This window comes from Schistocerca cancellata, chromosome 2 (assembly GCF_023864275.1).
Source record: "Schistocerca cancellata isolate TAMUIC-IGC-003103 chromosome 2, iqSchCanc2.1, whole genome shotgun sequence".
NCBI lineage: Eukaryota > Metazoa > Arthropoda > Insecta > Orthoptera > Acrididae > Schistocerca > Schistocerca cancellata.
The window spans coordinates 1,047,606,690-1,047,633,478 of NC_064627.1; the positions used below are offsets into that span (position 1 = coordinate 1,047,606,690).

The 26,789-nt window shown below is 39.1% G+C and overlaps 1 protein-coding gene across 1 annotated transcript in view; it reads left to right on the forward strand.

Moving 5' to 3' along the window:
- Window positions 1-420: 420 nt before the first annotated feature.
- LOC126149332 (ATP-binding cassette sub-family C member 4-like) overlaps window positions 421-26,789 on the forward strand; it is a 109,652-nt gene continuing 83,283 nt past the window's right edge. The window contains exon 1 of the mRNA XM_049915808.1: window positions 421-459. The gene's annotated coding sequence lies outside the window, so the exon portion shown is untranslated. The remainder of the gene's footprint in view (window positions 460-26,789) is intronic.

Below are 26,789 nucleotides of genomic sequence, written 5' to 3' on the forward strand. Positions count from 1 at the left end.
TTTATTTCTCAGTTAACTGTTTGGTAGACAACGCTAAATAATCTACGTGTAGTGCCTGTTGATGAGAAATAGCATATTTCGGGGAGAAGTATTATAAATATAACCAAATAAACACCTTAGTGTTTTCTGTCTTTGTAAACACACGCATCCGTGGAACACCGGTTGCGAGGGGTGGGAGCGTATCGAAATTCAGTTCACTATAGCGTCAGGAGAAGCACTCATTTGCAATATTTCTTTATCTTATGAATTACCATCTCCATAGAAAAGGTATATGCGGAAACCAATATCCACAAGATTTACTTTTTCAGTCGCTGTTTAAATTGTAGTAGCTCACTTGTTACTTCGTAGCGCTAGCGCCACCTGTGCGCCTTAGTTGCTAGAAGGGTATGAGGAAATATTCAGTAAGGTTCGGCTGTTTGCCAGTATTCTAGGTCCTGGCGCACTGTTTACGTGATCGGCGTAAGTAGAGCAGTGTGATAACTGTAGCGAACACTTATAAACTTGGAGCTAATAAATACGATAACACACACACTATTGTGAAGTGCCCCATCGTGTACTCTAACATTAATTAGATGGAAAAAGTAGCCAAGTATTCTTGGAAATGGTACCTACCTTTAGTTGGGAGTGTCCGCTTCATTAGGCTCGAGCAAATCGCGTTTAAATATATGACAACTATTTTTTTCTAGCGAACAAAGCAGTCTTTAATTACCACAGGCGATGCTGCTTACGAAGTGAGAAGTGTTACACATTCGGGGTCTGGGGAAGGTCAACGTTTACAGCTGCTAGCCATTCTAAAACGAAGTGCTGCACTTTTTTTTCATCGTAGCAGTAGTGACCGGTAGTTGTTACCAGAAATAATTTAAACCGTATCAGGGCGACATGGTGAGGCAGCACCGCGTGAGTCTAATCATAGCAATCGTACAACTACGATTCGTAGCAAGAGGGATTCTTTGGGAAGCAAGGCGGGTGGAACACTTATGTGACTGAAGAATACACAGTGCTAAAATAATGACGTATGAAGCTTAGACTCTAAAACGTTTCTTGCGGCGTCCATAAATATAACACACTTTTCATTCTCTTGTTACATGCTGTATGTTTTGGAATAGCTCTTCCCGTTCACAAAGGGTACTTTTAGTTCAGAAAAAATAAGTTAGAATGACGTGTTGCAAGTTTGCGAACATCTTGTCTACCCCTGTTTGATCCAGGAATTCTGACGTTGGACACCATATATATAATCACTTTTTTAACATGAGCTTATTTCCAAAAATCAGCAGCTTTCACTCGGTTAGAAATTCAATCGTCGTTTGAATCGCGCCTCCGTGTCTTTCGTGCAAACTTGTGCAGTAGTCTGCATCACTCCATTTTCAACAAGCTGCAAGAACTAAGAAAATTTAGCAGTATTCAACGCACTTTAGAGTCCCAACTGAATTTCATCCTAGCTCATTCGTGTTCTGTCGGGGACATCCTTGAAAAAATTACGCAAATTCTGGTTATATTGTTATGCTGCAATATACGCAGCAGCCCCTCTAAGATTTGTGTACACATTAACTTTTCTCTAAAGTCCGTGTACTGACACGTTCAAAGACCATGAAGATTCACTCATTTGGCCCTATGGAACTTGACGAGTTAAATAATCAGGTCTAAGAATCCACTGTTACCTGTGCCTTTGGTCAATTTATTAAAATACTCGTGTAGTGCTCCTACGCTCGTGTCGGATAAGAGGTTAAACGGAAAAAGCTTTCTGCATCCGATTCACGTAACCCATCCGCCGACCACATGTCGTTTAAAACGTAAGGCTGTGAATGTTTATTTTTGTCCATGAGATCTTGTTGGTACATAGAATGTACGTTAGATGTAGGATATACTAGTCTCCAATAATGCGCGGGCAGTTATTCGCGAACTTTTACTTTGGACGACCGTATTCGCACTAGATTTACTGTCGAGAAAATGCTGTCATTTGTTTCGTGTGACATTTTACAGTACAGTTTTTAACAGCAGTTTATTGTTCTATCTTGGTTTGCTAAGCTTTCTTAGCTATAACTGTAAGGCTACTGTGTTTTTGTATTGTACGTAAAATTACCTCCTAAAATTTAAATACTGCACAGATCCTTAATTTTGTTGAAACCCAGTGCAGTCAAAGTATTGGGACGACTGACTCATTGTTAGTTCCCTCCTGCCCCACCCTCCTCATTTTTTCAATCTGTTATCCATCCATAGACAATTAATATTCGATGGGTGTTGCAAGACAGTGCGAGGTATTGATCCAAGATGCATAAAACTGTCTGATATTTGTCTATGTAACACAGCGTCTGGTAGGTTTTTTTAATAATGGAGCGTAAAGTACGTTAACGACTCTGAAGTAGTTGTCGGGTTACGCTACAGCTGTCTCCTATATTTAGCATTGTTTGGTTTCCTTCAGACTAATGTAGCCATTAGGCTACGTTGCAGATACTCCTTTCAGGATGGCACCTCGTCTCTTATTCTGATTACGTAAATAGACTATATGTTGCCAACCACAATTTAACTGTCGGTTGTTGCGCTGCGATTAATGGAAAAGACGTATGATAACTAGAAGGGTGCAATAGCTAATAAATTGAAGAGACTGTGACATCTGATTATAGTGAAATATTTTTAGGCAGCATCGAAACTGTAAGACGTCGCACTTCAAATTTTTATTGGGAAGGCCGACGTTTCACGCTCTGTGAAAATGAAGGCAAATGTACAAAAGTCGTCTTTTATTGCTTAGCATTGATGTATCAAAATAAGAGCCAGAAGGAACTGACTAGTGAACGAAGTTCGTGCCGTGCTTAATGAATTGTTTGTGTCTTCTAAATTATTAGATTTGCCCAAAAATTTGATACTAATCATCATAAAGCTACGGTATGACGAAACATTTGACATGAATTTGCATGGTACATGTCTAACCTTGTGATAACGTCCAAACCATTGAGGTGGGCTAATTAATTTTCTACATCTACATAGATACTCCACAAGCATGTGCATGTCTGTGTAGCCTGTACCACTGTCATTTCCTTTCCTATTCCACTCATAAAAAGTGATCGGAAAAACACTTTCTATGTGCGTCTGTATGAGCCCTAAGTTCTTACATCTTTATGATGCTTACGTGCAATGTATATTGGTGGCAGAAGAGTTCGGCAGTCAGCTTCAAATGTCCATGCTGTAAATTTTAAATAGCATTTCTCGAAAAACATCTCCTTCCCTCCACAGATTCCTATTTCAGTTCCTGAAGCATCTCCATAACACACGTGTTTGAAACTACCAGTAATAAATCTAGAACACCATCTCTGAATTGCTTTGATGTATTCTTTCAATCTGACCTGGTACAGATTCCAAACACGTTAGCATTTCTCAAGAATAGGGCACACCAACATTGTACACCTGTATGTGGTCTCCTTCACAGGTTAACCATGCTTTCCCCTACCTCACTTCCCTCCACAATATAAATTTCCACTCATATCTCCGCCCACTTGGTATTCCCCCTAAACTCACAGCATTGCAGAGGCTATCCAACTGTATTGTATTAGCACCTCAACACTGAACAAAATGGAGAATGCTGCCTGAAACCTTAGGCATAGGTATTTTAATCAAATGGAATGATATGGTTCCAAGGACATTCTGAAATCTAAAGTTTGAGTTTAAAGGGGAATACCAAGTGGGTTTCAGCTGAATGGGAATTTGGATTGAAGATGGATGTGCTAGGGTAATCCATGCAGTTGTGTAAAGCCACTCTGCTAGAGTGCTGTGATCAGTGCATCTGCCTAGTGAGCAAAAGACCTGGGCTCGAATCCCAGCCCCTTAGTACAAATTTTCAGTCATTGCTTCAGTCTGTGTATATGTGTAAATTTGATTTCTTCTGTAGAACACGCAGTTCTTATCTGAACTTTCATCAAGAATTTGTTCTTCTAATAGGTCTTAATCACAAGAATAATAAAGTGCTGTCCACAATGTTCTCTTCTCAGGTTATTTGCTAGTACCTGAAACTGGTTTGCAAATGTTTTGCATTTTAAGCAAATGTTAAATTTCTTATAGATTTCAGGTTTTCAGTGCTATAATCTGCATATATGAGGGCCTAGCTTTGTTTACATTCATGCCATACTACAACAACATTAATTTTCTAGCAGTACTCATTTCATTGTAATAAGATTGATCCCAGTCTGAATCAGGTCTAACACAGTGTTGACAAAAACTAGTGACGTCAGTCTGCTTTGTCAGCACTGCAAATTTACCTCAGTTTTCCCACAAAATACCCTTCACACTTGCTTTGAATGATACAGTGATAAATGACATGTTGATTATAATTTTGTGTCTTAGACAATAATTTCTACACATAGGTGAATGCCATTTGCCTTCTATTCAAGTAGTTTTGTGCTGGCAAAATATTTAATGTTGACAAAACTCTCAAATACAGTAGTACAGATTTGGTTAGCAGAAAATATCAAAGATAGCTACTGGCAGAATAACTGAAATGAGCTAATAGGTGCTTTAAACTGTTGGACAGAATTGAAATTATCCTGAAATGTTTATTAGGATAGTGTTAGGCAAGATTGAATCCTTGTTACAAAGTTAGAGCAAAGTTATTTCTGCAGGGGCAAAGTAGTCCCACTATAGTTGGAAGTGATGGATGTTTTGACAGAACTGTTTCCAGCTTGCTACTGCTTAAGATTGTTTCCAAAGATACAACAGCTAAGCACATAAATTTCTTTCAGGAACACACATCTTGCTAATAAGACTGAATTTTATACACTTTACTTCTGTTGTCAGTTATTTACTGACCAAACAGCAAAAATTCTTAGTCTCATTTCCTACTCAAATTCTGTCAGCTTCTCCGTAAGAAAAAGCCTACATCTTGTTACTTTTGATGTTCCTCTCATAACCTCTCTTCAAGACACTATGTTAAACTACTCTCCTGGCAGAATTAAAATGCTGTCAACTAACCTAAAAAAAATTTAGTTCTCCCTGAATTGTAATTCACTATGCAAATTACTCCTTGGGTTCCTTTCCTGCTTGATCAGTGTACTGATGGAATAAAATGGGGATAGACTAAAATCTTCTCACTACCTTCTTACAAGTGCTACTTCCTTTTAATATTCTTAAAGAGGCTGCAGTTAATTTCTGTAAAAGTTGTAAACAGCCTTTCGCTCAATGTATTTTCATCTAACTTCAGGGTTTTGAAGTGTGTATTCCAGTCATTGTCAAAAGCATCCCTCTAAATCTGCAAATGGTATAAACAAGTTTCCCTCTCTTTTAAGATAAATTCAGGTCAGTATTGTCTCATGTATTCATACACTTCCCTGGACCCAAACTTCTTACTTGAGGAGCTTTGCACCAGTTTTTCTGTTCCCTAAATAACCAGTTGGTATTTTGCAATCATGAATTATTAAATTGGTTTGGTAATCCACTCCTTTCAGCCTTCTATAGGATTGAAATTGCTCCATTCTTCTGTGTCTGAGGCTTCTACCACACATCTCTTGCATACAAAGTGGGACAGTTTAGTCAATGCTGGTTCTTACAAGGATCTGATTAATTCTGAAGTTTTGACTTAGGTCTTTCAGTAGTCTGTCAGATTCATCTGATCTAACACAATCCAGCTCATCGTAATTTTACTGTTATTTTTCATAATATTGTCTTCAGATTTATTTCCTTTACACAGCCCTTCTAAATGTTAATTCCCTTCTTTGGTATTGCTGGATTGCTATTGGAGCTCATGACGTTCATACATGTTTCTTTTCTCCAAAAGTTTCTTGAACATTGAGTCTATCTTTGCTATTGAACATTGTGTCTCTTTGCCGTTGAACATTGCATCTATCTTTGCTATAATAATTTGTGCTTAACTGCTAGCAATTTCTGCTTTTTTGTCTCCCTTAATGAAATGAACGACGAATCTCTGAATATAAAATGAATTATTTTTAAGAATCTCTATGTAACCATTGTAGACTGGAATGAAAGTTTTCAGTTGTTCCTAAATAAATAAACTGGGCTCAGCAAAATTTGAGCTACAGATATAAAACAAAACTGTGATTGTACAAGGATTTTGTGGAGCTGCAGGAGTTGAGATCTAAAATAGTTTTAGCCAATTTTGACTGCTTAAAATAGAGACTTGTAGTAACCTAAGAAAGATAGGTCAAATGATAAATGTTGTGCTCTTAACAATGTTAAAAAATGTAATGGTAGTCATTCATTTTTTGTGCTAAATGAGGTGAAAATACAGAACAATAAATTGCAGCAATTTCTCAATCATTACATCAACTGTTTTAAACTAAGAACAGTGTGCCTGTTCGAAGATCTATATAGAGGCAATATGTTATCTATTCTGCTAAACTAATGCAGTTCTTGTATTTTAGAAGTTAATAGCATTTTTACAAAAATAAAATATTTAAAATATTCAAAATATACATTCCCTATTGCCAGAAACTTACACAATGATGGAACCACTAAATTATTTGGCTGTTAAATTAAGATTAACAGACCAATAACATAATGAATATAATAGAGGGAAACATTCCACGTAGGAAAAATATATCTAAAAACAAAGATGAGACTTACCAAACAAAAGCGCTGGCAGGTCGATACACACAAACATACACACAAAATTCGAGCTTTCGCAACCCCCGGTTGCTTCGTCAGGAAAGATGGAAGGAGAGGAAAAGATGAAAGGATGTGGGTTTTAAGCGAGAGGGCAAGGAGTCATTCCAATCCCGGGAGCGGAAAGACTTAAGTTAGGGGGGAAAAAAGGACAGGTATACACTCGCGCGCACACACGCATCCATCCGCACATACACAGACGTGTGGGGGGGGGGGGGGGCGCGCAAGTGTACACCTGTCCTTTTTTCCTCCTAAGGTAAGTCTTTCTGCTCCCAGGATTGGAATGACTCCTTACCCTCTCCCTTAAAACCCACATCCTTTCATCATCTTTTCCTCTCCTTCCCTCTTTCCTGACAAAGCAACCGGGGGTTGCGAAAGCTCAAATTTTGTGTGTATGTTTGTGTTTGTGTGTCTATCGACCTGCCAGCGCTTTTGTTTGGTAAGTCTCATCATCTTTGTTTTTACAATAACATAATGACATACACTGAAGTATTTATCACCTCCAGAGGAATCTAATCCTGGGCACACTATGTAATTAATGACAATAAAGATGTAGGAAAACATTTTAGCCTCTGTTTGGACCAGTAAGTATCTCAGACATCAGGAAGAGTTTGGTGGCACCTTCCATCATCCCTGCTGCAGTACGGCAGAGCACAATATTCAGTTTGTGAATTATCTGTTAACTAGAAGTGACTTACTTTGAGTTCACTGTGTGTTTGCAATTCAAATTCTTGTGTGTGATTTACTTCAAGCTGTGCTGGCTTTGGTCATGCAGTTTAAGGCTAAAGGGCAATGAACATCATTATGAGGGTGGGGGAGGGGTTGCACTTGGAGACTCGAGGTATGTCCAGCATGTCCCATGTGACATCTCAGATCAGTTCCCTACTGCAGTTGCCCTGGTTACTGCCTACACTGAGGACAACCCCTCACCCGTGATAAGAAGTGGATGGGTGTTTAAGGTGCAGAAGGCAGGAATAACTTTAAGGGAGACGGGCAATGTGAACTAAAGGCCTCCCACTGTTTGTGTGACACAGGTTTCAGGTGCAATCTATGGCTGATAAAAATCCTAAGCCGGATGAAGTCCTGTCCTGTTTGAGCGAGGAAGCTTCTTGGCCAGAAAGATGCGCGCAATCAGACGGTTGGATTACTGGTAGTTGAGAAATCAAGTGTAAGGGATATGGCTGCCAATGTGGCAAGAAAACCAGTGTGCCCACCAGAGGGGGTGAGGGGAGAGGAGGTGAAAGTCACCTCAGATGTGGAAGTGTTGACTTCATATGCTATGAAGAGCACTGGGTGAAGGTATCTGCAGATTGTGGCTCATGTCCGTACTAATGATGTCACTTTGGATTAGAAGAGATTCTCTGGTTTTGAGTGGCTATCTGAAGTGGTAAAGACTGCTAGTCTTGCTTGTGAGATGAAGCCAGTGCTCAAAATCTGTAGCATCATAAGCAGGACCAATTGTGGACCTTCAGTACAGAGCTGAGTGAAAGACCTGAATCAGAGGCTGATGATTCTGTGATCCTGTAAGCTGCAGATTCCTTGACTTGTCATAGGGTTTCACTTGTCAGTGATTCATTACACACAGGTAACAGATGCACAGATATTGGGGACTGTGGGTTTTTTGATTGGGATGTCTTTGGAAAGTATAGAAAGGGCTCCAGTCTCAAAAGGTACAGCGAAAATGCAGGGGAGGGTAGACTGAGCAACAATTAGCATTGAAGTTCAAAACTGCCCCAGAAATGTTGGGATATAATCGGAGCTTGAAGTAAAAATAGAAAGCACTTAAGTTTATAGTTAAAAGTACTGAAAACTGACTAAAGCTGGAGATAAGTTCAGCTGAAATTTTTAGACTTCCTTGTGGTGTTGAACAGATTATATACAGTTGATGTGTTTGTTGCTGTTGTAAGTAGTTTATTTGTATTGAAATTGAAGTTAACTGTTCCTGTGAGTTAGTATGGGCAAAGGCTATACTTTACAACTGGAATAATCAACTGGTTCCTTTTACTGATCTTCCTCCCTCCCCCTCTCTCTGACTTGGGTGATATATCTGCTGAGTGGTTTAAGAAACAATCTTCTCACAGGTACCCCACTCTCACAATTCTATTTAGTAGTGACTTAAATCTGTCCTTGGTATGTTGGTAAAAATATATGTTGAAAGTTAGTGGTAGGTGTAAAACATCGCCCAAAATTGTACTACATGGTTTCTGCAAAAATTATTTCAAACAATTAGTTAAAGAGCCAACTCCACATCCTCTCAATTCTTGACGTGTTTTGGGGTTCTGAAGTGGTTTGCACAGACAGCTTAATGGCTGACGGTCATGTTGGCTTCGTCTATATCCACAAAGGCCATTTTGAACAGCATTTCTTGCCTGATGGCTGCAGTGTATTCACTGCAGAGCTGGTAGCCATCTCTCGTACACTTCAGTATATCCGTTCATGCCCTGGGAATAGTTTATTCTGTGTACTGACTCCTTGAGCAGCCTACAAGCTATTTACCAGTGCTACCCTTGCCCATCCTTTGGTAGTGTCCATCCAGGAGTCCATTTACGCCTTGGACCTATCCCGTCGTTCAGTGGTGTTTGTGTGGACCCCAGGACATGTCGGCATCCAAGGCAACAGATTTGCCGACAGGCTACATGGAAACTGCTTCTGGAGATAGGCATCTCTGAACCTGACCTGCATTCTGACTTATGCCGTAGGGTTTTTCAGCATTGGGAGACAGAATGTCATAACAGAACACACAACAAACTGCATGTCATTAGAGACTAAGAATGTTTGGAAGTCTTCCATGCGGGCTTCTCGCAGGGAATCAGTTGTCCTCTGCCAGCTCCGCATTGGCCGCACTTGGGCAACCCATGGTTTCTTCCTGTGCTGTGAAGACCTGCCGGAGTGTTGGTGCAGTGCCCCGTTGACAGTGGCCCATGTTCTGATGCACTGCCCCACTTTGTCTGCCCAGCAACGAAATCTTGGGTTACCAGACTCATTGCTCCTAATTTTATCTGACAATGCCTCATCAGGTGATTTAGTTTTACGTTTTATTCATGAGGGTGGGTTTTATCATTTGATCTAAGTTTTAGGGCATGTCCTTTGTCCCTCTGTGTCCTCCACCCTAGTGCTTCTAGTGTGGAGGCTTTGTTTTGCAATGTGGCTGGCTTATCCTTTTTTATTCTCATGGTCAGCCAGCCATGGTAATCTTTGTTGTTTTAATCTCTTCATCTCATTTCTTGTGTTTCTGTGGTTTTCTTGTCCCCTTTTGTCTATTTACATTTTCGTTGCTCTTCATTGTTCTTGTGATTTTTCCTTTCATTCCATTTTGAGTTGTCAGTCTCATTTGTTTTATTCTCACACTTTTGGCGTTGTTTTATTCTTAACAAAGGACAGATGACCTCGTAGTCTGGTCCCTTTTCCCCTCTTCTAATCCAACCAACCAATCAGTGTTAGCATAATTGCTTAAATCTCTACAGGAATAGTGGACTGTTTTCATTTATCCTTATATTGTGAACTTGTGAAAGCATAAGATGACCAATAAAATGATTGGGACCTCCTCAGGAACTTGGTGCAGTGCTGTGACACAAATGCTCAGAATACGAAGATAATATTCTTGAGCATTTATTGTAAGAGGAAGGCCACCCTTCCCTCCTTTAGTTCACCTGTTGGGTAAATGCAGTTACTCCAGTTTGAAACTGGAAAGAACCCTCAGCAGTTGTCAACATATTTGTTTTGCAAAATTTTATGCAATGAATGGTGAAACCATAACAGGTTTCTACTCTAGGGAATGACTGACTGCAAGTTTGTGTAGATTCTGGGAGGGCCAGCCAACCATCTAACTTTGTCTATCAGAGACCTTCAGAGACTGCCATTACCTCATTACCATTATCCATCTGTAGAACACCTATGACAACTTGTTGCATGTTCATAGCCTTACTATTATGTGGGCTTTAGAATTACCTTCCAGTTTTCATCCTGAATTTCTGACATTCTGTAGTCTCTTATTCCTTATATGTTGATTTTTTTTCCATGTTATAGGTCTTAGTGTTTTAGAATGCGAGTGAGAGGGTGCTGTAATAAACTCCTACAATAAATGAAACAACATAAATTTTCTTGTAGCTCAGCAGGTTAATAATTTAAAATGGAATAAAAAAAGGAAGAACTTAAAAGAAGCTTCATTCAGTATTCTCTGCACTAAAAAAATCCCATTTATTTACTTTGAAAGAATTTTCAGTTATTATTTGAACTTTGTTTGTTAGCATTACATTACTCTATATACTTGATCTCAAAACACTCAATTGCATGGCAAGTTTACTCAACATTGATCAATGTACTGGGGTTTCTTCTCATTGTTTATTTATTCATGTTCTGTTAGCCCGTTGTAAGAGAACTGCATGACTATGGGAGGAGTCATTCCAGTTGCAAATGAAATGTCAGATTAGTTGCAGCTTAAATTCCTGTGTGTGTGTGTGTGTGTGTGTGTGTGTGTGTGTGTGTGTGTGTGTGTGTGTGTGTGTGTCGCAATATGTAGGAGCCTGAAGTACATTTCTAAATTCTTCACTTCATACTGGTACCTGAAAATTTATAAGTAGGTTTCAGGGATAGTATGGCTCTGTCTTCAAGCATGACAGTTACTGGTTTTTCAGTGTTTCCACAGTGCTTCCTCATGACTGAAACCTGCAAATATTTGTTGTGCCCTTTTTTAGTATGTTAGATATCCCCTGTTACTCTGATTTGGCATAGGTTCCACATACTTGAGCAATGATCTAGAATGGCTCACATGAGTAAGCTATCTCCTTTGAGTGTTGATTGCATTTTTTTTTCAGTATCTTACAAATGAACTGAAGTCTGCCGCCCATTTGGCTATGGTTGAGTTTGAGTGATAATTTCATTTCATATCCATATAAATTGTTACTCAATTATTTGTATGGGTTGGCTAATTCCAATTGTGACTCTTTGATATTGTAGTCAATGGATATTACTTCAGTGTTCAATGAACTGCACAACTTTGATCTTGCTTTAATTGTGCAGAAGTTTAAAGTCTTCACACTGTTTCAAAATTTTGAGATCTGACACTGTTTGTGTGGCATTTTCCAGACATTACTTCATTACAGGTATGTCTGTCATCTGCAGAGAGGGAGAGACTGCTATTGTCTGCCAAGTCACTTTAGTACATAAGGAACAGCATGGGTCCCAGTACACAGTTTTGATGCACACATGAAGTTACTCTACACATATAGACGACTCCATCATATTGGATAGTACCTACCAAGAAATTCTTTACACGGTTTGTACTTACAATAACAAATATTAGTGTGGTCCCATCACAAATGCTTTTTCAAAGTCAAGAGAAGTGGAAGTTGGGTTTTGCATGACCAATGTTTTCAGAATCAATGCTGATAGGCATGGAGGAGGTCATTCTTTTAGAGGTCCCTCATTAAGTTTGAATGCAAAACATCTTTTACAAGGTTGAAATAAATGCAACCTATATTATACAATTGTAGGAGTCCAGTCCCAGGCTCTAACAGGCATCAGAAGAGAGCCAGGAGGGATATGGTGGTGAGGACCTAGCTACACTCAAGAGTGCCATGAAAAAATCATTGACAATAACACATTTATTAGGCAGTAATATAAGATTGTCTTCCAAAGTGCTGTACCACAGCAGTGCTAGCAGAGCAGTGGCCATATCAGCAGAAGGGGCCAGCATGTGCTCAACTTGCAGTTCTGCCAGCACAGCAAAGCATCAGGTGTTTCCAGTCCGCAGCTTGTGGTCTAGTGGGTAGCATTGCTCCATCCTGTGTTAGATTCCTGGCTGGGTTGGGGATTTCTGCTGCTCGGGAACTGGGTGGTTGTGTTGTCATCACAATCATTCATGGCAGTGGCTAGTTTGGACTGTGTAAAAACATGGGACTGTGTAAAAACATGGGACTGTGTAAAAACATGGGACTGTGTAAAAACATGGGACTGTGTAAAAACATGGGACTGTGTAAAAACATGGGACTGTGTAAAAACATGGGACTGTGTAAAAACATGGGACTGTGTAAAAACATGGGACTGTGTAAAAACATGGGACTGTGTAAAAACATGGGACTGTGTAAAAACATGGGACTGTGTAAAAACATGGGACTGTGTAAAAACATGGGACTGTGTAAAAACATGGGACTGTGTAAAAACATGGGACTGTGTAAAAACATGGGACTGTGTAAAAACATGGGACTGTGTAAAAACATGGGACTGTGTAAAAACATGGGACTGTGTAAAAACATGGGACTGTGTAAAAACATGGGACTGTGTAAAAACATGGGACTGTGTAAAAACATGGGACTGTGTAAAAACATGGGACTGTGTAAAAACATGGGACTGTGTAGTTGAGTGTCCTACAAACCAGTCATCATCCTGTGTTTACACCACAGGGAGGCCATTGACCCATGGATGCAGGCAGTCTCCTGTTCTCTCTCTCTCTCTCTCTCTCTCTCTCTCTCTCTCTCTCTCTCTCTCTCTCTCTCTCTCTCTCTCTCATGGGGAAAAAAGGACAAGGACAGGTATACACTCGCACGCGCGCGCGCACACACAGACATCCATCTGAATATACTTGCATATACACACACAGACCACACTCTGAGGTGGTGGGGATGGCTAACATGGGTCCTGGTTTTTCCCTTGTTGTCAGCTCTCCTAGTGACTTCAGACCTAGCAACTTCACCTTTCAGGGGCTGTTTTCTGCTGGTGTGGCACCTGAATACTTATTGTTGCATTACACGCAGCCTTCCTTAAAACGCTCTTTTTCCCTTGTATGAAGGTATCTCTCTGCTTCCATGATGTTATTATATGATGTCATTATAATTTGCTGGCATAGTTGGGCACTCGGTCATTCCCCATGCTGTGATAGCTTCCATGTTTGCCACAATTCACTCAGCATTTCTCACTAACTGGCTGTCTACTGGCCATTGCCACAGGTGGGTCAGCTTCTGCGAGCTACCAAGGCAGAACTTAGATGAAATTTTAGTGTCCATTGTGGATACTATCCTGGGAGTGACACAATCTCCAAATCTCCGAGTAGTAGTCTGGTGCTTATTATGTATGAATATTGCATGTACATATGAAAAAAATACAAGGGGCTGGGATTGACTACATAACTTTTACCCTTTTGACAGTAACACATTTCAGTTAATGGTCCTCTCTCTAAAGCATTATTTCTTGTTTTACACCAGCTGTGCTGTAGTAGCTACTTCTTCAGAAATTTCTTTACAGATTATATCCCATGGAGGGTCCCTCTCATCATAAATTGTTCTGTTAGATACAGGCTTGTTCAATGTCAGGTCAATGCACCATGACATCTGTGGCCTCATATTTTTGTATAACTTAGCATACTTGTTCCAGTTATTGATTTAAGTAAGAATCCAAACTATTTTTGCACTGTCCCAAATGGTTTGGGTTCCACAGCCATCTAAAGTTTCGGAATTTTACAGTTTTTGGTTGTTGGATGGAGGAAATACAGTGTGTTCAAATATATGAAAAAACTTAAATCTTTGTTACTTACCAACACCTTTGTTTCCTTTGTGTGTCAATATGTAGTGTGTTCAGAGAAATGTGAAAAACATTATGAAACTTCACATGGCCAGGAAGGATACTGGAATAACTATTTTTTTATTCTTGTTCTAAAACCTCTGCACTACCAAATGAATGGATTTTAACTCCATTGTTTAATAATTTCATAAATAAAATTATTTAAAAAAAACTGACATGGTAAACACACATCTGAGATTATATTTGACATATTGTCACAAAATTCACTATTGGTCTAAATTCTAGGTCACTGTTAAAGTATCATTGGGGTTTTTGAAACTTGAATCAGTGAATCAGTAAGTTCTCCCACTCATTGTGTTCAGAAGATCCACAGTTGTAATGACATGAAGGATGGATATAACACACAAATCTTCTCTCTTGGGCCAGAAAAATGACTTATGGAGGATGTAAAATTATAGACACGTTTCACCACTTCATTTACATCAGTGACCACACCAAAATACCAAAACTTTTCATAAATACAAGCTATAAAACCTCCAGAATATAAATCATCTAGTTTCCAGTTTGCTTCTTGTTAAGTAAGCTGAATGTGAGAGCTGGTTTTGCATAGCTACAGATTCTCGTCGCCTCTATTACTCCCAAGTCATAGAATGGTTGGAAGCTGTGGAAAGTTCTTGTTCCTGGAAGAGTTCAAATGTGTTTCATGTGATTCTACAAAGTCTGATTTGACTCAACTCATTCCTTTAGAGATACCAGTACATTTAATGTTAATATTTGTAATATTGGCTTTGCAAAATTTGAGTAGTTAATTTGTCATTATCTGCCTGTCAAGATGTCACTGCAGACTTACATTCCTAGCTAAGAATTTACAGTACCCCTATACCATCACATCCTGTTTTACCACGATTGGCTGTAAAGTGACTGGTGGCCTTGGAGGTCTTTCTCATGAAGACACAGATCATTAGATTATTTTTATATTGGCCAGCACAGCCACAACTGAAGTAGTTAATGTTGTGTGTGGGGAGCTCCCTTTCAGAAACTATTTTCTTCGGATCTCAAAAAACAAACATGTTAAAGGTCATTAGAAATGGTACAGAATGGGAAGTGTTTCATTGCTTGCATCCCTAAAGTGAATTGTGGCAGGATGAATATTGCTTGAATCTTGTCTTATGAAAGCACAGTTTCCGTGAAATTCATTGCAATGACTGCTGTATGAATGTGGTATTAACTTCTTCAGCTGCCCTATTATCAACCAATTTTCCACCTGAGCTTGAGCAGTATATCATCAGTTTGGTCAAGTAAAACCCACTGACTACTCAATAGAATCTTCTTTGTTGTCATCTAGTTTTGATTGTAAAAACTGCTATTTTTTGATAGATACATTTCATAATGTCTCAGCATACATTCCCTGCCTGCCCCTATATAGACAATATATGATGCAGTGTCTCTGTAATTATCTCAGATACCAGACCCATGAATTACTAAAATAAAAATTTTCTTGTACAGTGCATATACACTCTGTGTACCACAGGCACCAGCCAAAACACTCCACTTAGGTCTCGGAACAAAATTTTGAATACACAATTTTTAAGTCAGCACATTCCAACTTAAAAACTGATTAGAGGTCATGAAGATTACATAAAATCTGTAATTTTCTCATCTATTCATTTCGTTGTTCACTGAAAAATCATTCACAGCACGAAAATTCTGGGTTGTTCAACTTTCTGTTAAAAATTTTTACTAATTCATTGGTTCCAGGACTCAAATTTTTCCCATGTCTGTGATGTTCTGATAAGAAAACTCTTCTCTTTAGTTTTTGAGCGTTACAAACAGAATAATCAGATGTCTGTTTTTTTTCTACTTGACCAATTTCATGTGCTGGAATTGTCTGCATCTGAATCTGTTTCATGATGTAGTAAATCACTTTTAATGAAGTTAGTTTGTCCACATCTTCAGTTTTCCCAAATTTGTCATTTTTGCCTTGCATGGTAAATACAACTTGAACGGTTCGAATTTTTGGTTTTAAATTTTCATGTACCTGTTTCAATATTTCTTTGGCATAAGAAAATCTTTTAAATTTGCCAAGGCCATGCAGTTTCAGAGGGAACATAAAATTTCACTGAATGAACATTTAGTTTCTCAGTAACAGTACTTTCCTGTAATCAGAGTACATCATCAGGTGATAATCAGGCATTATCTGCTATCTAATCTTTGGATTAACATAGCTCCAACATAACCTGGACCTGTTTCTTTTTATTTGAAGTAGTTGTTTCCTGCAGGGTGTACTGTTACCTTGGTTTCACTTTGTACCCCATTGATAAAATTTTTCTGCTGTTCTACAGCTACAATTTGAACTGCTTCTTTAATTGTGATTTATGTTTCTTGGAAAGATCATGACCAACCTTCTGTAAACATTCATACTTTTTTCAGAAACGCACATTGACAATGGAGGCAAATAGTTTCTAACTTAACTGCTCCCATTCCCAGTTTTAACTGTTAAATTAGTTTGACAATTCAAGAGATTGTATGGTTTCTTGTCTGACATTCACATCCCAATGTATAATTTCTCCTGTATACAGCAAAAAGTTTAAAAAACTAACTGGTCAAATTTACTGCAACACTTATTGTTCACTGTGTTATTTAGAGGCTGATACCCAAACCCCCAGATCTCAGACACTCAGATTGGTACCAAACATTGTATGTCGAGAGAGTATCAAACAAAACACCAACTTACTTCATGCTTTGTGCTGTCATCCAGTAGAACACATGTAAACGGTAATTAAAAGTAACACCAGAACTACGGAGCACTGGAAAGACGTATCTATGAGTGATAATTTTCTCGATTTTGTGTGGGGGAGTTGTTAGAGCACAAAGTTGTCATGCCAAGGGTTCTGCATGCAAAACCCACTGATAACAAGTTGTTTTAATTGTTTATGCAGTAAACTGTTATATGGAAAAACATTTTTCTGACATGTGAGTTTGTAGTAAGGTTCTTTTGGCAGTCTGCTTTAACTTAATTAGTTGAAAGTAGCAAACCTAAAGAGTAAGTTCCTATACAGGGTGTTACAAAAAGGTACGGCCAAACTTTCAGGAAACATTCCTCACACACAAAGAAAGAAAATGTTACGTGGACATGTGTCCAGAAACGCTTACTTTCCGTGTTAGAGCTCATTTTATTACTTCTCTCCAAATCACATTAATCATGGGATGGAAACACACCGCAACAGAATGTACCAGCATGGCTTCAAACACTTTGTTACAGGAAATGTTCAAAATGTCCTCCATTAGCAAGGATACATGCATCCACCCTCCGTCGCATAGAATCCCTCACAGCCGTCCACAATACGAGCACGAAGAGTCTCTACATTTGGTACCAGGGTTGCGTAGACAGGAGCTTTCAAATGCCCCATAAATGAAAGTCAAGAGGGTTGAGGTCAGGAGAGCATGGAGGCCATGGAATTGGTCCACCTCTGCCAATCTATCGGTCACCGAATCTGTTGTTGAGAAGCGTACGAACACTTAGACTGAAATGTGCAGGAGCTCCATCGTGCATGAACCACATGTTGTATCGTACATGTAAAGGCACATGTTCTAGCAGCACAGGTAGAGTAACCCATATGAAATCATGATAACGTGCTCCACTTGGAAAATACAATCTCAAAGCAGCAGTGAAACTTTAATGCATTAAAACTGTCAAACTAGAATGTATAACGACCTTGTGGGAGTGTTCACTACTGAGGATTCAATGAACACGCCAGCCGAAGTCGAAAAGTTACTAAATGAACCACAAAAAGTAAACAAGCCGTTACACGGTGAACTTTTGAATGCTAACATTGTAAAATACGGAAAAATATGCGTGTTAGGCGATAGCCACGGCCATGGAATTGCCGCAGTACTAATGGAAAAATACAATTACAGGGCGAACTGTTTTGTGAAGCCTGGGGCTCCATTAAGTGAACTGAAAAACCTGACAAAATTACATGAAGTAACTAGTTTGTGTAAGGATGACTTTGTTGTATTGCTGGGAGGATCAAATGACGTATATAGAAATGAGTCGTTCAAGGCTAGCACAGAATTGAGAAAATACCTCAATTTATCTCACACGAATGTACTTGTTGTAAATATCCTGCATCGTCAAGATTTACAGAGGTGGTCATGTGTAAACAGTGAAATTCATGCCTCAAACAAGAGTTTCAGTGAAATATGTACTCACTTTGTAAATACAGACATTATTGACATAAACAGTTTGGAGCAAAGGCTCCATACAGTTCATGGTCTTCATTTGAATACATTAGGAAAGGAGGTACTTACGGAAAAAAATATTACTCCTTTTTCACGGTGCAATGAAGTACCCAGGACAAGTGGAAATCAATCGCAAGTAACAAAGCGTTCTTTTCATGCAGTGAACAATATAGCCATCAATCAGTGTCAAATCACGAAATGGTTTAAAACAAATAGGCCAGAAAGTAACATTCAAGCTGGGAAACACTCAAATTACGAAATGGTTAAAGCCAAAAAGAAATGAAGCACAAATTTTGCAAGCTCCAAAAATACTGGAAGACAAACAAGCTGCTGCATGTGTCTTCCAGAACAAGGAAAGCTCCAGAGATGAACAGTGATTTTTTTTTATGGCTGGCACCAGGGAAATCACTATAACATCATCCAGATCCAGTGCCACCAAGAATGTAACTATGGATGTAAGTACACAATATCAAAGTGACAAAGAAATGTACAAGCAAGGTGATGGGCTGCTAGAGAAGAATCCAGACCTACCCTTTTGTGAGGATGGCTCATTATTAAATATTAGGTCTTTAAAAAAATAAAATTGATGATCTTAGTAGTAACTATATAACACATTGTAATATAAATGGTTTAAGTGCTGAATACTCATGTGACAGAAGCTCTAAGTTAGATGAGCTACAAGTTTTTTTATCTGAATTTCTAAGTGTTAAAGTAATTTGAACATAATAGAGGGAAACATTCCACATGGAAAAAATATATCTAAAAAGAAAGATGAGACTTACCAAACAAAAGCGCTGGCAGGTCGACACACACAAACAAACACAAATATACACACAAAATTCAAGCTTTAGCAACAAATGGTTGCTTCGTCAGGAAAGAGGGAAGGAGAGGGAAAGACGAAAGGATGTGGGTTTTAAGGGAGAGGGTAAGGAGTCTTTCCAATCCCGGGAGTGGAAAGACTTACCTTAGGGGGAAAAAAGGACAGGTATGAGCACACACGCACATGCGCACACACATATCCATCCGCATATACACACACAAGCAGACATTTGTAACTTTACAAATGTCTGCTTGTGTCTGTGTGTGTGTGTGTGTGTGTGTGTGTGTGTGTGTGTGTGTGTGTGTGTGTGTGTACTTGTCCTTTTTTCCCCCTAAGGTAAGTCTTTCCACTCCCGGGATTGGAATGACACCTTACCCTCTCCCTTAAAACCCGCATCCTTTCGTCTTTCCCTCTCCTTCCCTCTTTCCTGACGAAGCAACCATTTGTTGCGAAAACTTGAATTTTGTGTGTCTATCGACCTGCCAGTGCTTTTGTTTGGTAAGTCTCATCATCTTTCTTTTTAGATATGTTAAAGTAATTTGTTTAAATGAACACTGGCTTAGTAGTGATACCATAAAAATCTTAAATAAAATTGAAAGCTTCAAGGTAGCTACCAGTTTTTGTAGGATAAATAAGTCATGAGGAGGTTCAGCATACTCATTCATTCTGATTTAGATTACCATGTAAGATGTGACTTAAATTGTTTTAATGAAGAGTGTATTTTCGAAAGTTGCTGTGTTGAGTTAAGACTTAAATGTAGATATAATATCAATTTATAGAATCCCAAGGAAGGTGACAACTGAGCATTTCCTACGTAAAATTTCAGATTTTGTTAGAATACCGCAGTACAGAAAAGAGGAAAAAAATTGTGGTTGCTGCTGATTTCAACATGAGAAAATGCTCAGTCAGCTACATGCATTGACAATATTTTAACGAATTATGTATTTGAAGATAGATATAAATTGTCTAGATCTAGGAATTTTTGATCATTCAGCATTATTCATTGACCTACCCAGAGCAGGTAGAGAAGTCCCATGTAAAAAAGCTTATGTAAAAAGGATCTTCAACCAAGAAACTATTCCATGATAAGCTCAAGGAGACAGAATGGCACTTTGATAAAAATATTTCATGCACGGTAAATTTTGAAGCATTTCTAAGGGATTTTCTAAGTGTTTTCAATTAAATGTTTCCACAAAAAACTTATTTTAATAAAATGACAAAATTAAAGTGGATCACTAAAGGTATAAAAATCTCCAGTGCTAAGAAAAGGCAGCTACACAAGGAACTAAGACATAATAAAAAAAATTGAATTTGTTGAATATGTTAAATGATACAAAAGTACATTTAAGAAAGTTGTCAAAGCAGCAAAGCAAATGACAAATAATAAATTAATCTTAAAACATGAGAATAAATCAAAGGCACTGTGGTCAGTTGTAAAACACGAATTAGGTATCAAAGCCTCTAGACATGGAATTAGTACAATTAAGCTTGAAGATGAGACCATTGTAAATCCGGCTCAAATTTCAGAATGCTTCAATGAGTTCTTCATTAATGTAGTGAAACCAGAGGTTAATGTTGCAGATTGTGAGAACAATGTATGTCCCTTTTGACTAAATCATAATTCTGAATGCCTCACAAAATTCAAAACAGTTTCAACAATAGATGTAGAAAAAATTATATTAAAACTAAAAAACAAATTCTGCAGGTTGGGATGGAATACCAGCAAAAGTCATTAAATTTGTGTGTAAAATAATAGGTTACCCACTATCTAAAACAATAAACCAATCCTTTGAACAAGGAAGCTTCCCAGAGGTGCTGAAGTATGTGGAAGTAAAACCGTTGCTCAAAAAAGGGTCAAGAGAGGATATGGGGAATTATCGTCCCATCTCCCTCCTTCCAGTCCTTTCAAAAATCTTTGAAAATGCTGCTGCTGCTATGCAGATTCGAAATTTTATCGAGAAATATATTATTACGGAAAACCAATTTGGTTTCCAGCATGGCAAAAGTACTACGGATGCAATTAACAAGTTTGACAAGATCAGCACATCATTAGACAACCATAATAAAGTTGCAGGAATCTTTTGTGATCTCACAAAAGCCTTTGACTCTGTAAATCATCCGCTGCTTATCCATAAGCTTGACAAGTATGGGATCAAGGGTAATGCTCTAAATTGGCTTACTTCATACTTATCAAATAAGAAACAGAGTGATTGTCTCATCAAATGCAGCAAATTACTATTCAAAATGGAAAACAGTAGCCCAAGGTGTCCCTCAAGGCTTGATTCTAGGCCCTGTTTTGTTCTTGTTCTATGTTAATGATTTACTGAACAATATAAATGCTCCATCGATTTTATTTGCAGAACACACATCTGTAGTAATTGAAAACCAGGAGCCAGAAAACATCCCTCTCTACATAATAAATACAATGAACAAACTAGAAACATGGTTCCAACTGAATGGATTAAGATTGAACATCCCCAAAACCCACATGGTCCAGTTCAGAACAAAACAGTGAAAGCCCCAAGAAATTAAAATAACTCATAAAAATCAGGATATAGAAGAAGTAGATTCTGTAAAGTTTTTAGGGTTAAACCTAGATAAAAATTTAAATTGGAATAAACATGTTGACTACCTGTTAAATTGTGTAGCTTTGCATTTGCTATGCAATTATTAGCTGGTGCAACAGACATGAATACAAGGAAAATTGCATACCACAGCTACTTTGTCAGTTGTAAGGTATGGTATTATTTTCTGTGGAAATTCAAGCAATATATTGCGCATACTAAAGCTACAGAAAAGAATAATAAGGAACATGTGTACTGCACATCCAAGGACATCATGTCGCCCACTATTTGAAAAACAAGTTATTAACAGTTCCCTCCCTATACATCTATGATATTATCATCTTTCTACATAACAATTTAGAGTTATTCGAGAAAAACTGTTTCAATCACGCATATAACACGAGAAACAGACAATTTTATGCTTCCCATTCATCGCTTAAACCTATATGCACAGTCTCCTCAGTATATGGCAATGAAAATTCATAACAAGCTAAAAGGAAAGGGTGTTCTGAGTATGAACCTAGAGACACTGAAAACAAAGCTATATCATATACTTGTCAAATGCTGCTACTACCCTGTTGAGGAGTTCATGAAGGATGAACTGAACATTTGAGCAGGATAAATTTACATATAGTCTTGTGTGTAAATGTAGCTGTCCTTCACAAAATGGAGGAAAGAAAAATAAAAGTTTATATTAATGTTAAAATTATTTGTACCAATTAGGCCTAAGTTGTTACCCATTTTTTGATGTGTCTCCTGTACACTAATCATAAGATTAGAAATTGTATGTTATGAGACGAATAACACTATTCACTATTGAGCATAGGTGGAAGGACATGGGGCCCAGTCATGACATCACCAACAATGCCTGCCCAAACGTTCACAGAAAATCTGTTGATGACTTGACTGCACAATTGCGTGCGGATTCTCGTCAGCCCACACAAGTTGATTGTGAAAATTTACAATTTGATCACGTTGGAATGAAGCCTCATCTGTAAAGAACATTTGCACTGAAATGAGGATTGACACATTGTTGGATGAACCATTCGCAGAAGTGTACCTGTGGAGGCCAATCTGCTGCTGATAGTGCCTGCACATGCTGTACGTGGTACGGAAACAACTGGTTCTCCCGTAGCACTCTCCATACAGTGACGTGGTCAACGTTACCTTGTACAGCAGCAACTTCTCTGACGCTGACATTAGGGTCAACTGCACGAAGAATTGCCTCATCCATTGCAGGTGTCCTCGTCGTTCTAGGTCTTACTCAGTCGTGAGTCAGGCTGGAATGTTCCGTGCTCCCTAAGATGCCGATCAATTGCTTTGAACATCTTCCTGTCGGGACACCTTCGTTCTGGAAATTTGTCTCGATACAAACATACTGCGCCACGGCTATTGCCCCATGCTAATCCATACATCAAATGGGCATCTGCCAACTCCGCATTTGTAAACATTGCACTGACTGCAAAACCACGTTCGTGATGAACACTAACCTGTTGATGCTATGTACTGATGTGCTTGATGCTAGTACTGTAGAGCAATGAGTCGCATGTCAACACAAGCACCAAAGTCAACATTACCTTCCTTCAATTTGGCCAACTGGCAGTGAATCGAGGAAGTACAGTACATACTGATGAAACTAAAATGAGCTCTAACATGGAAATTAAGCGTTTCCGGACACATGTCCACATAACATCTTTCCTTTATTTGTGTGTGAGGAATGTTTCCTGAAAGTTTGGCCGTACCTTTTTTGTAACACCCTGTAGATACTTGTGGTGTTCCATCACACATGTGCAACCGGACAGACACCACTTGTGATGATACAGCTGGTGCATTTGTAGTTTCACAGAATAAACATAAACAATCAAAACAGCAGAATAAAGAATCACTTGCATAACACTTGCATCACACTTGCAGAAGCATTAACAGTCCATGTAACACTTTCATGCATAATACAGTAAAAAAAAAATTATCATTGGGATGTGAGCCAAAGACATTTGGTACAATGATCTAATGCTCTACCAACTTCGCCATGAAAGCTTTACACACTACCTACTCTTACTTTTCCTGTGCTCTGTAATTCTGGTGCTACTTTTAATTAACATTTACACCCGTTCTGCTGGACAACAGCACACACTACAAACTAAATCTGGGATTTGGTTGATACTCAATTGACATCTAATGTTTGGTACCGATCTGAGAGTTTGATATCTGGAGGTTTGAGCATGAGCTCATTTATCAAACTGTCCAAAAATTAATTGGGAAAAATTAGTTTTGTTAATGGTGGGTGTGATAAGACATCATGTGAAACATTGCTAAATGCCTTCTCTGAAAATATTTTGTTGACACTGACCTACATAGGGGGAAATTATCACCACAATAAAATAAGGGAAATCGGAGCTCGTATGAAAGATACAGGTGTTCATTCTTTCCACACACTACGAAAGATTGGAATAATAGGGAATTGTGAAGGTGGTTTGATGAACCCTCTACCAGGCACTTAAATGTGATTCGCAGAGTATCAATGTAAATGTAGAACTGATAGTTAGGAATCTCACTCATGATAGAAAAATATTGGATCTTTTGACAACAAATAGACTGGACCTCTCTGTGGATGTCCTTACTGAAACTGGTATCAGTGACCATGACAGTTGAGGCAACAAGGATTACTAAGTACAAAGAACAATTAAAACAAGCAGAAATGTCTGTCCAATAAACTAGATTAAAAAAAACCAGTAATGAGTAATTTGAAACTCAGCACAGGGCAGGAGTGTGTATAGGATCTCTGGCTCAAGTTTAAAAGAATAGTCAGCCATGCACTGGATAGATATGTACTGAGTACAACAGTTCATAGTGGGAGGGAATCTCCACAGATTGCAGTCACTGTAAATGAACTTAAGGGAACGAAAATTACTGCCTAATAGGTGTAAAACAGTGTAGGGCTCCAATTAGACACAAGCTGAATGAAATGTGTTCGGCTGTCCAGAGTGCAATGCATGATGCCATAAATGACTACCACAGCAGAATATTGTCAAATGATGTTTCACAGAACCCAAAGAAATGTCATTTGTAAATGCTGTTAGTGGCACCAGCCCTTAGTGAATGAGACAGGAACTGAAATTGATGGTAGCAAAGCAGAAGCTGAAATGCTTAACTCTGTTCCTTTATAAAGGAACCAAAGAACCACTGCCCCAGTTTAATCCTTGCACCACTGAAAAGATGAATGAAATCAGTGTTAGTGTCAGCGGTGTTGAGAAACAGCTAAACAAAGCACCAGGGCCCAGTGGAATATGTCATATTCTCTGTTGGTTCAAGAGATAGTGCATGGCACCCACAGGGCCCTGAGCTGCTGCAACAGTCTTCCTTCCAGGGCTGCATTTCCTTCCACATGCCCCTCCCTCGCCATCCTTGGTCCTTGCTTGCTTCAGTCTCCTTCCCCTCTCTTGGTGTTCTTACTTAAGTCAGCTTGGCTATCCACCTGATTTCCTGTATTCCTTGGATTTTGTTCCCTTTTCCTTTGATTTTGTTCCCTTTTCCTTTTCTTTTTATCCTCTTTTGGCATTTTTGGTCCCACTTTGGTGTTCGATTACCACTTTTAAATTTTCCCTCTAGTGCAAGCTATATGGGGAAAAACTCATCCCTAGTGTCTACGGCATGGATTCCTCTGTTCTCTTCCTACCCTGCCATAGCCTCTCTTTGCCCTGCTAGGTCACCAGCATGTGTAGCCAGTCCTTGCTGTGGTGCCATTATGTACCCATCAGTTTGGGCCCCGTGGCAACACAAGAATCAAACTTCTGATACCTGAGCTGTTGCCTCCCAATGTATGTGTAGGACTGGTTGCTTGTCATTCTGGAGCATCAGAACTCCTGGCAATGGCTGTTGTATCAGACAGCCCTTGCTGTGGCTAGGTGGTGCCCATAGGGAGAGCCACTGATCGGAGCAAATGCTTTGCATATGAATTAATAAAAGTTCTAAAACATCTGGCCATCCTTCAATTCTGCTTCTTATATAGCATTTCCTTCCCTGGTTACACCTTGGGAGGAGTGCTGTGCTACATGGATTGGTATGAAACATCTTCCCTGCTACCTGGTTTGTACTATGTCAGGGACACTCTCACCACCATAATGCCTTTTTTTGTGTGAAAGATATTGAAGAAAAGTTTGGCAAAATGGAGAAGTGGAGTCTCTGAGTAGGATGCAGTTATGTTCCATATTGATCAACATTTCTTCTGCTGCTCTTTGTGATTATCTTGGTAATGACCAGTCTGAATATGACTCAAGGAGTCATTTTTTAATAGGGAACTCATCCTTCAAGCTGATGAACTCTGGCCCAATCTGGAACAATTGGGCATTCATTTTGTTCAACATGTGCAGAAAGGTCATAAGGAAAAATGTATTGGTGCCAGTGCCTTTATTCTGGCTTTTGAGAGAGATACACTTCCAGAGAAGATCAATGTCATGTGTTATCAGTGTGACATGAAGCCCCAAGTCCTGCCACCCATGAGGTGCTTTTGGTGGTTGCATTTGTGGCTCAGCTGCCCCTTATGCAGTGCTCCTCTTGGATCCATTTCACCATTGCGGTATCCATGAAGCCACTGATGCCTTTCACACTAGCTCTTAGCTCTGTAGTCAGTCTTCTGGTTGACGCTGGGGTCCCTCCCATTTAAATTAGGTGGTCCCAGCTCCTAGTTTCCTTTGCCATCACTATTCTCTCCCCTTCTGCTCAACTGCTCAACCCCCCCTCCCCCATTCTTTTTGTGACCTCAGGATGGCCCGTACCCACTGCCCATGCCTGGGTGGGTTTACCAGTTGGGTTCTGCCTCACTTCTCTGCAATGATTCCCACCTCCCCCTCCTTGTCCTCTTCCCCATGTTCTCTCCCAACCACCCTCTCCCCATGGTTAGTTCCTCAGCCCAGGATTCATATGTATCTCCTGTGGGGTCCAAAAGCCTCCACTGCTCCAATGGTGTTCCATTGTTTGTTCTGAATACACTTAGTGGTGTTTCAGCATGCCATTGTTTTTCTACACTGATGACTCTAAATCCACTC